This window comes from Canis aureus, chromosome 6 (genome assembly GCF_053574225.1).
Source record: "Canis aureus isolate CA01 chromosome 6, VMU_Caureus_v.1.0, whole genome shotgun sequence".
NCBI lineage: Eukaryota > Metazoa > Chordata > Mammalia > Carnivora > Canidae > Canis > Canis aureus.
The window spans coordinates 31079041-31094175 of NC_135616.1; positions in this window are offsets into that span (position 1 = coordinate 31079041).

The following is a 15135-nucleotide window of genomic DNA, read 5'->3' on the forward strand; positions in this document are numbered from 1 at the left end:
GCTCTAGGGAGAAATTCATTTTTGTGGCTTTTCCAGCTACTAGACACTGCCCACACTCCTTGGTTCAGGGAAAGCCAGAGAGAGCCATGGCCAGTCAAGTCTTTTACACATCGCATTAGGCTAACACTAACTTTTTGCCTTCTCTTCTATATATATAATCAAAAGAGACCTTTTGATTATATTGGATGCATCCAGTAATCCAGAATATTCTCCCTTTTGTAAGGTCAGCTGATTAGCATTCCTCATGTCATCTGCAACTTTAATTCCCCTTTTCTGTGTAACATAACATTCTCAGAGGTTCCAGTGGTTGGGATGTGGACATCTTTGGATAGCCATTATTCTGCCCCTCCCTCCATACATAATCACCAGAAATTCTCTTTTTTTAATGAAAATCTGGAAGAGAAAGAAAAGACTGTTGTGTAATTGTGGTCTAAGTTAGAAGAAAGGGGAAGAATCAGGGGATCCTTTCTCTTAATGGATATATTTCTTTGGTCCTTTCTTGTGCTGAATGACTTTATAGACTTTTATTCCACACCTGAGATATGCACACTCATCGAGTAAATATAATGTTACAGAGTATCTTATACATGCTTATCTTGTCCTAGATGTTGGCTTAAATAAAAAAGAAGATAACAAATATCATGATATGAGGGAAGAAAGAATAGCATCTGAATCAGAGAAGTCTATAAAGTCTAAATGTTAAAAAGACTAAACTTGGTATTAATAAAAAGTCACAATACACAGAGAAAATACTTTATCCTCCGATTTTCTTCTTTCCAAAATATGGGTTATAAGAAGATAATAAGAACTTGTAGGGGATTTTGTGTCCATATATTATAATTCTGCCTCTTTTTCTTCCCAGATATGACTGAATGCTTCAGTTTCCACAGCATACCTTATTAAAAATTTCTTTGGAAAAAGCAGCGTATTCAGAATCCTTCAGACGCATTTGCTGCCTATGAAATGAGGATGCAAGTATTTGTATCTTTCCTTTTTGAGACATGAGGATGGATGGCAGAAATCACTGGTAAAATACTTTAGATGTCTTGGAAAAAGAGCCTATCGAAATGGAAATTATTATCATCGGAAGAGTCATAACAGTCTTCCAACTGTCATTGTTATAGTGGAAAATGGTGATTCATTCTACTTTCCTTCTCCTTTGTCCCAGTGGATGGAAATCAGCTTATTAGTTTCTTAGTGTAACTGACAGTCTCTCCTTTATAAAACCCATTCCTAATTCACATTTTCACTGAAATTTTAATCCAATGAATTATACTTCCTTCCTATATTGCCAATTCAAAATCATTCTTTGGTGACCATGCTTTCTGCTTTCCACTTCTTTGGGAAATAGAATTACTCTGAGAAAAGACAGAGCAGAGCCCTCCTCTGGACATTCCAGTCCTGTGCCTTTAGAAATAGAAATCCAGATGGAAAAATGTATAGCCCTTATGTCTCCAAAGAACAGCCTTATCTAGAAATGTATAGCCCTTATGTCCATCTTCGAGTCACTAATCCCTCCTTTGCATAGATTCCAGATGTTAGAGCCATCACTGTGGGAATAAGGAGGTATTAACTTTCTTGTTAAAATTAGAAACTTACACTAAGGAAAATCATATATCCTGATGTTGGTGTAGTGCTTTCAGGGAGAGAAACAATTACACAGCATGATGGCTAGCTACTGCTTCATAGAGTCTCATATAGGTCAGTGTGACGCGGGATAACATCCAAAATTCTCTATGCTTTTCTTAGAAGATGTAGAAGTATCTGAGAGCAGGCCAACAGACCTGGGAAGTCTTTAGGGCTAAAGTGAAAAAGACAGAGAAAGACATATGTGGGCCTGGTGCCTGGGAAGCTGAGAGACATAGACACTCCATGTGGAAACAATCATAGTAGAGGCTGATGATCAATGGAGAGTCTTCAACAGTAAAATGGGGAATTATGGTATCTACCTCATTGCATTAGCATGAAAATTAAAATATACACAACGTATAATTAGCAACTGAAACATAACAGATTTCAGTAAACAGTTATTTTTATAATTTTTATTCTGTTCATCATTATTGCTGTTGTTATTCTTGTATCACAAAAGAAGTCAATTTGGAGACACACTACAGTGATAACTCATATCTAGAATCATATTTCAGTAGGTGTTTTTTTATGACCTGCTCAGGACTCTGAATAAGTTATCCCAAGTTTCTAGTTCCTCATTATCTGTGGCATCCTTAACTCTCGAGAGAATTTCACCTCAATTAGTCAAATCCAACATTATTTCCTAATTATGGTTTGTTGTTTTACGTTTCATACAAAAAAATCTGTGTCTGTTTTTGTTTGTTTGTTTTTGTTTTTGTTCTGTTTTGTTTTTGTTTTTTTCTGGAATTCTAGAAGACCACTCTGTGTCTGGCCAGAACTGCCCAAGAATTAACACCCTCGCCAACAGTCTTCAAACAACGACTCTTGGTAGTTGGTCTATAAATAATCTAGCTCTCTTGCTTTGTGGATGGGATAATTTTGAAGCATGTTTCCCTGAGGCTTCTGGTAGAAGTAAATTCTAGGAACCTCCTGGAATTACTAGCTTCTCTTCCCTGCCTTATTTCCCACTCTGGAACCTCCTAGATGAACCCTGTGCACTTGAATCATTGTCTCAGGGTTCACTGCTGGGGGAATCAAACCTAAGACAAAGATCAACTTTCCTACTTCTGATCATTCAAGGTCAGCATAGCCTTTAGAGCTGGAATTAAAACATCTCTTTTAAATCCCATTCAAGGAAAATAAATCTAAATCTACCTTCATCTAAATCACTTTGGTGTCTTCTTTCTGATTCTCTAAAGTATAGCTTGCCTTTACTGCATGATTTATTATGTCATGATAATAATACTGATTTGAATTGTACAATGCTATATGCTTTGTCAGAGTGCTTTGAGCTACCGAATCTATTAACCCATATCCTTGTTTGATTTTTCTCCTATGTATACAGGCTATAGGCTCTATTTACCAATGATATTTAAGGTCCCTGATGGAAAGCACATATATATGATTAATGACTGGAAATTGAACATGTGATAGATTGTACTGAGTTGAACTGAACTGTGTTACAGTTCAGTAATTAAAGAACAGAACTTCAGAACTTTAGTATAAAATTCTAATATGAAAATCACATATCGTGATTTTAAACTGCAAAGTATATTCTTTCCCCAAGTTTCCATTTGTCAGAATTTATTACTTTATTAATTTTTGCATATATTTTTACATACCAAAAAAATAGCAATATCAAGAATAAAAGGTGGTTCTCAATATGTAGCTTTGTTTGGAGAGACTAAATAGTTATTTCTTTTTGGCTCATTTGAGTTTAGTTCTGTTTCCCTTCTGTACATTTTACTTTCCTCACCCCAAAATGCAAATGTCATCCTTTAATTTATTATAAAACAAACAAACAAACAAATGTCATCCTTTTAACCAACCAAATAGCCAATTGCACTGTGTGGTGGCAAGTGAGGAATTTGACAATTCAAAGTGTAATGGCTGATAAGATGGAGTGAGAGGTAAGATATGGAAGGAATGAAGAGAGTCTGGCAAAGAACAGAGTTGTTAGACGATAAAAATGAGAAAGAACACCTGATATATATATATAATATACATCACTACTTTTCTCGTCAACAGATATGAAACCAAAAATGAATATCTGTGTCTCAGTAGGGGACATGCATTTGGAGTTAGTTGTGGGAAGAATTTGTGGAGGAAAGTAGGAACCTAAAAGATACACCATATGAAATTGTTTTAGCAAGTACAGATGAAACATTTTAACTGAAAATGTCTCTTTTATAGAGAAAGAAGAAAAGCAGGATACAATTAGTGAAATAAATTATTTTTTCAGGTGGAAATGTTAAAATCATTAAGTCTGGATAAGAACTACATCTCTCTGCAAATTGATCTCTTCCCATCAACTAGACCTGATGCTTAATGTTGCGGGATTGTGAATCATGTGTGAGGAAAGTATTGATACTACTAAAATACCATTCAGCATGGGGTAATAGAGCAATGTGTTGGGATATTAAAAACCTAAAAGCAAGAGACTCTGAATCCAATTTCCAATAACCAGTCCCCTGAGACATCCAATTCTGCCATTGAGCCAGTTTAAAAAAAAAAAGTGAAGAATGTCAACAGCAGTAATATTGAGATGCATTAACTGTAAAATTGTGCTGGTGCACATAATGACAGTCATAGGACTAATAACACTTTGCAATTAAATAGCACTTATCTTCCTAGGAGTTCAAAGTGCTTCCCAATACAATATTGAACAACCTTGTGATGCAAAGAGGGAAAAAGCTTCCACAAAACTCATGGAGGAAAAAAACATTTTATACTTACACCACTAGGATATGGCTTCTCATCAAAAATTACAGGAAGTGTCGTAATGATTGGACTCAAGGTCCAGGTAGCAAAGCATTTCCCCTGACAGAACAGGAGGACACACAGTGAAGTGTGGCTGTCCATTGTTATCTTAACTTGAATCTGTTGCTGGTTCTGAACTAACTGCCTGAGTAATGAAGTTTGCTTTTTAACTGCTTTTGTTTCCTCATCTTTAAACTGAAGATAGCACCCCCTGAATATGTGTTCAGGTAACATGATTTAGTTGAAGAATCCATTTGTTGTTGTTTTGAACTGGATTATCATTACTTTTTAAGGATATTTATGAGAAGGGTGTATGTTATTTGCAAGGCTTTCAATTTTACAGTCATCATTGTCTTCTAGCTAATATTATTGCCAAACACTACAAATCTCTGCCTCATCAACTTCATTAGGATGTTTCATCAGATATCATTGATAACTAAAAGCACTTTAAAAAGTATAGAATATTAGATAAATGAGTTATTAACCTAATTTCCCCTCATCACCCATTATGAGTCAACCATGAATTTCTTATATAGTTGGAATAATAAACTAAGTATTGGTTACACTAGAAAAAGAAACACATGTCCAATATGAGAACTCTACATGCACTGTCCCCCCATTTGAGATAACCTGTTTGGGTATAAACCATCTGTGGAAAACTCTCTCCTATCCCACTGTGTCTGTACTTTCCTCTAAATTCACAATTTTCCATGTTAATTGATAGAAATAAGAGAGTGGAAGATAATTTGCCTCACTGGTGTCAGAATGGGTACTTACAGTTTTAATCTTGAGTCAACAATTCTGGTTTCTACTCTGGCTTTATTGCTATCTACCTGTGGGGTATTGGCAAGTCACTAAACCTTTTTGCTACTTTGGTGACCTCTTCTAGAAAGTAGAAGTTACAATCCTATAAAAGGCTGTCAAGATAATCAAATAAATAAAGTATGAACATAGTTTACTGAATATAAATTATTATAGACAAGCAGATAATTGTTCTTTTGATTTTCAGATGGCTGGCTAACCAACTCTTGTGAATAGTCACTGCATTGAAACCAAATAGCTGATTTAATTAAATCTAAGTCTAATACAAACATAGCTAAAGGGAAGTGGAAACATTTAAAAGTAATCCTGGGAAACATTTTCAAATGGCATGTAGTATCTTAAACTATCCTGGTTATCTGAGTGGATCTAGATAAAGTAAATATTTCCAAAACATATAGAGTATGTATGAGAAGATTTGTAAAAGGGTTTTGTTAACTCCTAAATGATTGGTATGTGTAAGTCATTATTTTTATATTTATAAGCCAGCATAGACAATTGACTAACAGTCCATATGGATGTTCACACTTGGAAAATGACCATCCATAGGAAAATTTATCCATCAAGTTAATTTCACTATCCATCAAGTTAATTTCACTGTTTAACTACTGAGCTCTAGGAGTTTGAGAACTTCAGATTCAATTTGTATTTGTGTACATACAAACAGAGCCCTGTCAAACTAATTGGCTAGCTATTTGATATTCTCTTCCCTTCAATGTGTCATTCAGAAACATTGTTCCTGGACAGAATTCTCTGTAGAATATCTCTGTCATTTCTTTTTCTCTGGGCATTTTGGATATGGGAGGGTTAAAAAAAAATGATTATGATGCTAACTTGAAACAACTCAACAAGGTAACTTTGGGCTGCTTTGGTTTAGTGGAGACTTTAAAAGCTTTGAAAATGCTCTTAAAGTTATATGGATTTTTTTTCCTTTTTATAGTCAGTCAAAAATTATATTTTAAAACTCTACAGTTCAAGGGGAAAAGCAATTATCAAAATGCAATAAACTTCTAAGTAAAGTACAAATTGCTTCCGTGGCCTTAACTATTAAAATAGAGAGCTTCTGGTAATGTGTTTCATGAGTCAATCAGCAGGATTCTTCCCCCACATTCTGACACCCAGGGGAGGGGGAGAGGTCAACACAGAACTTTAAGAAGATGCTCATGAAGAGCCAGACTTGAGCAAATGGTGAGAAGTTAACATTTGGCTTTCTCCCCCCCTGGTCCTTTTTTTGACAGCTTTTTCTCTTGGTTACTTCTTTCCTGACACCAAGCCTGATTCACACTCTCAAAGATCAGGGAGTAAGTAGGAAAAGCAGCTATCTTCATGGTGTGAGATGAGAATCCTGGTGCCTTGCACACTGTAGAAATGTAATAAGTATCTGTTGGTTGATCGCTTCTCTTATTTATATTCTGTTCCACACTACAAAGCATTTAGGGCCCTAGAGGCATAGAATTGGGGATTTAGAAAGGATTTTGGCTGACATCTAATCCAACTTCAGACAACACAAGGAGTCCTTTCTGCAATATCCCAGGCTGATTGTCATCCATCTTCCCTTTGAACTCTTTCAGTATGGCAGAAATTACTTCTGAGATAACCTATTCCATTATTAGAGTCTTGGGCTTCAAAAAAAGTAAAATTAGTAAAATCTTTATCTTTTAAAATTCTACCCATGTTTCTAGATATGCCTTCTGGTGCAAAAAAAAGACCGAAGACTTCCATTTCCAAAGATTTGCACGAGTTGAGGTAGAATGAAAAATGATGGATCTTCAGCATCTTGCAGTCCTGAGTTGGGTCTGGACCCCACCACTTACTGCTATGGGCATGTAGTATAAACAGACTTCTAATTCCTCACTTCAACTTGTTGGTGGTTTATCGGCTTTAATATATAAGATTGGTGATAAAATACCTAGCTCATAGGTTCACAGTTTGTTCTGAGGTTTACATGTGATAAACTCTGCAAAATGCTTCAAAGATAGCATTCTCTTCCTCTCCCAAGTATTCTAGTTTGGCCCATAAAATAAAATAGTTCAATTATTCCAGGAATTTTATTAGATAGTCTTGTATTATATTTTCCCAGGCCAGAGTATCAATCTATCTTACCTGCCACAGTTCCTATAATGTCACCTCTAAAGGTCCATATAAATATTTGCCATAAATATTTGCTGGTTTATTAATTTTCCAATATGAAAATGTCCTTGGAGAAGTAACACAAAAAAACATTGACAGTGAAAAATAGATGAGTTAAAATCAATAGGAAATCAAGTAAAAAAACAAAAAAGCAAATCCAGAATATCTTATAGATTTCTGTCCTGAGAATGGTGAGAAAGAAAAGAGATAGGTCTACATGTGATGATGAATAGGGGTCTACAGGGGGAATGAGCTGGCATCAAAGATAATTTTCACTTACTTCAATTTTGCAAAGACATTGTACTAAGTTATCAATCCTTATTAACATTTCCAACTTCTTAGAGCTCATTTCCTTACGCTCAAGTCTCCAATACATACATATTAAATACAAGCATACATACATATAAATAGTTAATGCACCTCTACTACAGGTCAAAAGACATGTAAATCACTAAAACCGGATAATAACTATCCTCTTCTTATAATACCCCTTACCTGCCAGTTGGATCACCATTCTTCTCTCTCAAGCTTTTCAGAAAAATCCCTCTTTTCTAGATGTTTCTTTCTTGCTACCCATCTCCATTCTTCTACTCCTGGACTCTCATCTCATGCCCCCTCTCAGTTTAGTGGACTCTCTCTTCTTTGGCTCACGACTGCTACTTTTGCAAATCAGCCCCTCCTCCTTGATCATGCAAAACAGTTTAGCTCTGTACTTTCAAATAAATTACCATACACTTTTTTATATCCAAAGGTTTATTAACATGCTAGGTGAAATAAAGGGGTCAATCTACTCTAAACCTCGCCCCTCGGGCACACTCACACATTGGAGAAAGACTCTGACATTTCACTTTCACCTTTCTCCTTCCCCTATAAAAGGAACTTGTCACCTGGCCCAACCCAACAACATAAGGCCAGGATATGCAATTTTATTCTGTGCCTGCAAGGAGAATAGCACCAATGACTACCACGTTTAGCGGAGGTTATAAAACTGAGTGATGATTCATATTCACACTTCACTCTGTGGGCTCCAAACACTCTAACATCCTATTTCTCTATGAGAAAAAGACATTAGCTCGAACTCTAACTTGCTGTAATAAATGTGGGTAAGTGCTAGAGCAGAGATGCCTAACTTGTTTATGCATAAAAGTCATCTGGGTAGCTTTTCACAAGTGCAATGCCCAGGCTACCTCCCACTTGGGTATTATTCAATAGGGAAAAGAAGCATTTTTGAAAAGCCATCTTGATCTATAGCTAGCTGTGGGAAACACTGGTTTAGTCAGCCTGGACTATTTTTTTTTCTTTCTCACTTGTAAAAATGAGATCAGTGTTACAGAACCTAGCATGATCAAACCTAGGGTCCTCATAAAAAATACAGTTTATCGGATCCTTTCCTCATAAAATCAGCTTCAGTATGTCCTCAGGCCCTGGTACTCAAAGTTTGCAGATGAACCAGCAGCTTCACCTGAACATTAAAGATGAGAAATAACTTCCAGCTCAGAAGGGCTCAGGAAAGTATTTTGAAAAAGTACACTGGGGAATTCTTATAATCAGAAGTTTGGGAGCCTAAACTAAATAATTAAGTATATAATTTAGGAAAAATAAACAAACAAAGAGTTTTTTTCTCCTATTAACTTCAAACTATTTAAAGAAAGGAACTGCATCGAGTATTTCTTTTCATCCCTAATTGCAAAAAATAATGTGTAATGAATAAATCTTATTGATGTGAATGGAGAGAGGGATGGTGGAGAGGAGGATAGGATTTTGTCAGCATAGAATTTTTGACATAAATAATATTATAAGGCAGATATTGGAAGAGAAGGATGGCTAATTGATCCCAGGAGATAGCAAAACTCACTTGGAAACAGATTGTTTCCTACTCCCTTTTGTTTCTCCCCAGAATGCCATACAATGGGTTTATTTTCAGTGAGCATTAAATATTTGTTAAACTGATCATGATAAAAAGAAAGGCAGAGATAAGGAAAAGATTCTAGAATAAATAGAATTATGCTACAGGCATTTTGCTTATTGGGGGTATTTTCATCACTTTGGATAGTTGTTTTTCACAGATAAATCAAAATTCAGTCTCAAATTTTTGTCAGATAGTGAAGGAGATGTAAAAAAACTAAACTTTCGTTTACATCAGAAGATTAAATAGGCACAGCGTTAGAATATTCAATAGAGGAGCCATGATAGATAAACTGTCAAAGAGAACTTCAGAAACCACTCAATGATTTAAAAAAAAAAATATACAGCCTTATCTTCTGATGTGAAGACTCTTGCAACTTCACTTTTGAATATGTATGACTAAAACCTTCTTGCTTTATCCTAGTCTTCAAACCACAGAAAAGGAAGCTTTTTTACAGATGGCTTGTAAACAAGCAGACTGAGAAAGAAAATGAAGTCAGGACTCGTTGGTGTGTATATGTGGGGAAGATGGAGTTGATGAATGATAGTGAGCTAAAAGCAGCCTTTCCTATACGGGAAGATTTCCACAGTTCTGTGCGGTCCTAACATGTAGAATTCAGTGTCAAAAGTCTTACTTATCATCAAGTAGCCAAATAAAGACAAAAAATCTGAAATCTAAGCATTCAGAATATCCAGATACGTGGAACTGTTTGTGGGTAGGGTGGGAAAGGTAGAATCTTTATTTCATTCTAGTTTGGATGTTTGACCTGAAGCAGACAACCAAAGGACAGCAAGAAGAGCTAGCTAAAGATGAAAGGGTTAAAAATATCCCGACATACGTTGATCCAGTGTCATTATATTCAGGGCCAATTTTAACTTTCTGAAGTGAGTGATTTAAGGAGCAGTTTAAGTGCAAAAATTATATTTTTCCCCTTTGCAAAGTCTCTAAGCTGCAAAATTGAACATTTCTATGAAAATCGCATTTTTCAGCATAGTGATGCAGTTGTGAAGGACAGGGCAATTGAGTGCACTGAGAAAAGTTAATGTGTTCTACTGACATGGCACTCAGAGGCCACAGAGATCAAATGCTTTTACTTCAAAATTTAGTGTCTTTCTTCTGTAGACCTAGGGAAGTTCTCTACCAGGAGGTTTGAAGATGCCCAAGTGACCACACATACCTTAATATGAGCTAGTGTGTATTTGGTGAGGAATGCCTTCACCCTCTCTTCACCTCTTAATCTAGACTAAAGAGCACTGCACAGAGAAGTTAGCAGCTCTGAAAATCTGGGTCAAATAGTAGACTCTAACTACAGAATAAATGTCTAAGGAACTTTTTTGGAATCAGTTTGTTTGACCTAATGGAATCTTTCTGATCTCTCATTTAATGTTGACCTTCTTTTTTATACTTTCCTTACTGAATCTGACCCTGATCCTTCTTTCATGTCCATTCAACCTTGGGACACCATTGACCAGGTGTAGAAAGTGCTGATGCATTCAGCAAACATTTATTGCATAACTACTGAGTACAAAGCGAAATATGAAGAATCAGGACACGGAGTTTGCTTTTTAGGAGCTCCTTTTCTAATACCTAAAAGCATTTATTGTTTGTAACATGTTTGCCCCTTAATCATGTGCTGTATTTTCACATTAATAGTTTAATGAAAGTGGATTCTATTTTCCTAACTAAAGAATACATTTCATAAAGCCAAGTGAGTTGTGTGGTATTTTGTGTTTTAATTTCCCATAAGGTCTAGCACATAAGATGAGATTTAAAAAAAGTTTTTGTATTCTGCTCAATTACAAAGCATGGTTTTAGATGCCTTTTTAAAAATTAAAAACATTTGGATTAAGAAAACTAAAGTAGAGCCTTTTTTTTTTATAATGATGGAAGAAGTTGCAATACATAACAAATGCTAATTAAAGGTAGCTTATTTAGTCTTTGTTCTATAAGAAATCCTTAGGTAAAATGAGGCTTTAGAAAAATGTGTGCAAATTATCACAGGTTAACTCTTCATCATGGATGGAAGAATACGTGTAAAATACCACCTCAGGGATTCTAAAGTAAAAGGAGATGTTAAACTTTAATGGAAATCTAAATATTAGGATAAATGGGTAGACTTTTTATTGAAAATTATGCACAACTATACTTTTTCTCAAAAAAAGAAAAATTTGGGACGCCTGGGTAGCTCAGCGGTTGAGCATCTGCCTTCAGCTCAGGGCATGATCCTGGGGTCCTGGGATCGAGTCCCACATCAGGCTCCCTGCATGGAGCCTGCTTCTCCTTCTGTCTGTGTCTCTCATGAATAATAAATAAAATCTTTAAAAAAAATTAAAATAAAATAAAAAAAGAAAAACTTTAATAAGCACTTTCTAAGTGTAGCATGTAAGAAAAAAACAGAATTTAGAGACTCTGATGGCACAGTGCTTTATCTAGAGAGTGCAAAACATTGTAGAGAATTGGTCTGTGAGCCACACCTTAAAGTAACTTGCATTCCTGAGGAAACTTCTGACTTCAGCTCAGAGAGGGGTGAATCAAGAAGCATTTACCCTTTGATAAACTAAACTTTTTTTTGTATGTCTAACTGAAAGATACTAATGGCCTTGGTAAAATTCTGGCTCTTAGATATTTCCAGCACAAAAAAAAAAAAAAAAAAATGTGTGGAAAATGACTAGTTATAGCCTAGTATCCATTCTTTACTTAATTTATACTAATAACATTTGGACAGGTCCATGACCATCTAGCTAAAAATTACATTCCCCAGCCTCCTTTGCTGCCAATTATGGCCATGTGACCAAGTTCTGGCCAATGAAATTAGGAAGATTGACGTGTACCAATGCCAGCTCTTGCCCTGGGGGAAAAAAAAAAAAAAAAAAGGTTGGGTGCTCTCCCGGTTTCTTTTTCCTACCAGCTGTACAAAAATGGTGAGAGCTGGAGAATTTCCACATGTTTAGAATGACAGTACCACTGCCTGCCCTGCACATGTGGAATATAACTTGATTGTTACACAATAGGAAAATAAACCTCTGTTTCAGACACTGTATCCCTGACTTATTTTCCTTTCTTCCTCACAAACCTTAGCTACTCTCTCAAATAATATCAATAGTTTGTTTTGTCAGTTAATGTAATTGTCTCTGAAAAGTGAATCATAAATACATCTGTGAATGGCACACACACACTGTACTAGATCACATATTAAGCAATATCCTCTAATTTTATTTGGAAGAAAGTAGCAGGGACAAAATGAAGATCAGAGAAGAAAAATCAAGGGGTCATGAAAAAGAGGCTAGGATTCAGCTAAGAAGATCCACATCATTATCAAAAGTGGTAAGCTTCTTTGAGAGGTAATGAAGGCCTGAAAATGTTTGAGGAAAATCATAGGAATTGTGACTAGATGTTAATTTTCATCATTTTTAGTCAAGTAGCTAACAACAATATCTCTTTACCTCCTGTTGAATCAGGCATAGACCAGGTGGTATATTCATACCTACTCTGGTCATCTTAAAAATGGTGAGATTTTGAAAACATTATTCCTTCGAAATACTAGTTGGGGTGGAGGATTGGGTTAGAGGAGCAGCAGACAGGCAAGAAAGATTGACAGAAACCCACCTGTGCCAGGTAACACCTCAGACTCCTGAAAGGTTAGGCCTGTTTAGATTTTAAGAAGTAGAAGTCAATGTATTTGTCACATCCATTGTCTAAATTTCTGTGGGAAATCAAAAGGATGACCCTAATATTGTGTAGGAGAATGAACACTTAGTTATTAAAGTATTAGGGAAAAAATGTTTCTTTCCTTGCAACTGACCACATACTAGTCCCACTTACTTTCTTTTCAACAAATTAACTAATCACATTTTTGTACATGAGACTGTGAATATCTACTACTATGAGCAGTGCATTTACATGACCCCAAACAAATGCATGACAAAGGGGACATTTTCCATGTCACTTTTGAGGCAATATGAGATAATGGTATCATCTCTGACTTGGCCTTAATGAATAGCAGGTTTCTCTTGCAGCCTTCTGACCTCTTCTGATTTTTGACTAATATCTGTGGGCTCAGGGCCCATGAGCAGCTTTTTTTTTTTTTTCCCCATGAGTTTTTGACTCACATGCTATTTTATTCAGAGCCATTGATCAGATGATTCCATTTAGATGAAATCATATCCCAAGGATGAGCCTATATTTTCCCATTATATTCATAAAGATATTTTAGGTTCCTAAAAGGGATGCTTTTCAAGGAATTCAAACACATGTAAAAAATGTGTTTCCCACAAAATTTAAAATATAGTACACTATGCAGCTATCATGAATTAACCACCATTATATATATATATATATACTGAAACATATATGTACTGAAACACTTGCTTGTAAGTAAAGTGATATTGTAGACAAGAGCCTTGTACTTGATAAAATGAGAGCACAAAGGATAAATAATTCTATCTTATGATTGAGGTGACTTCTTTCTTTGCAATGCCTCCATTTCAGCCTTATGGAATACCAGAATTTCAGAGGAAGGAGAGGAAAAGGGGCTAGGAAAGGGACCATATATATTAGAGGCTGAAGAAATAAAATGAGTATGGTTTCACAGTTCTAAAGAGTTCAAGAAAATAAGAAAGCTATGTAAATACTCCTTGAAAATTAAGTATATATACACCATATATCATGAGATCTGATTATCAGGAGAAGCTTGTAAAGATTTCATTCTCCCCTTGAATACATGGCTAGTTCCTAATGAAGACAAATATCTTAAGTTTTTAACCTAATCCATGGCACACATCTTAGATGCCTTCTTTTTGCTTTTCCATTCATTTAAACTGCTCTGTTGCTTCACCAGTCTCACTCCCAACTTTCAACTTTTTGACCTTGATTCCATTTTCAGTTTTATCTATACTCTAGTAGATAAATTTTCTTACTTGTGATAATTTTTTTTACTCAGATTTGAACCAAGATTTCTCTGCCATGTGCCAGCACCTACAACCATACCTTGCCATAGATTTCATTGAGGGGAGAAAGAGAAAGAAACAGAGTCTTCAGTGTGTAACTCACAGATATACTCACAGATCTATGGGATTCCCAGAAAGAGGAGGAAGGTAATGGTTGAAGTGTCTGAGTGGGTGGCAGTGTCAATAAGTGAAAAAAATTTATGAATTCAAGAATCAGGTCATTATATTCCAACATCATGAAATGGGAATGAGAGAGTTCTGAACATTCTTGGTGTCTCTTAAACTCTGTACTTCCTCATACAAGTCATATTTCCCTTTGCTGTAGTCTTTCATACTCAACACAATTCCTGTGTGACCCAGGTCTAACTGGTCATCTTCTAGTACCACTGATTCACGTTTCATGGTTTTAAACTTTAGGAGAATGTTCTCTGCAATTCTTTTGAGCTAATGAGCTCATCCAAGCTCAGGTCAAACTTCACGCTTCAGAAAACCTCCTATAATCCTTTTCAACCATCATCAAGCTCTTCTTTCTTAGAGTAACCGCACTAGCTACATTAGAACACAGTATTTAATACACAAGTTGTGCACAGGTTCATTATTTCTGCTGATAATTTAATATTTATACATGTTTTAACCTTCAGTTAGGTTTTGTTAGTCATCTAGAGTAGAATGCATATGTATATGTATGAACACATATATATTTCTTATATCGAAGAAATAAATATGTAAGTTTAATAATGTCTGTTTTTACAGATGAACAAAATGGAGTTAAATTCAAAAGCCTTGCATAATCTTACAAAACTATTTAATTTTAGAACTGAGTCTAAGGCCCTAATCTCATGCCTTCCTTCAGAGTGCCCAGGACACTGCTAACCAAACTCTCAGTGTTAACTGTTCTTGACTTTAATAAGCTCTAAAATAAAAAACATGGACATCTTGACATAA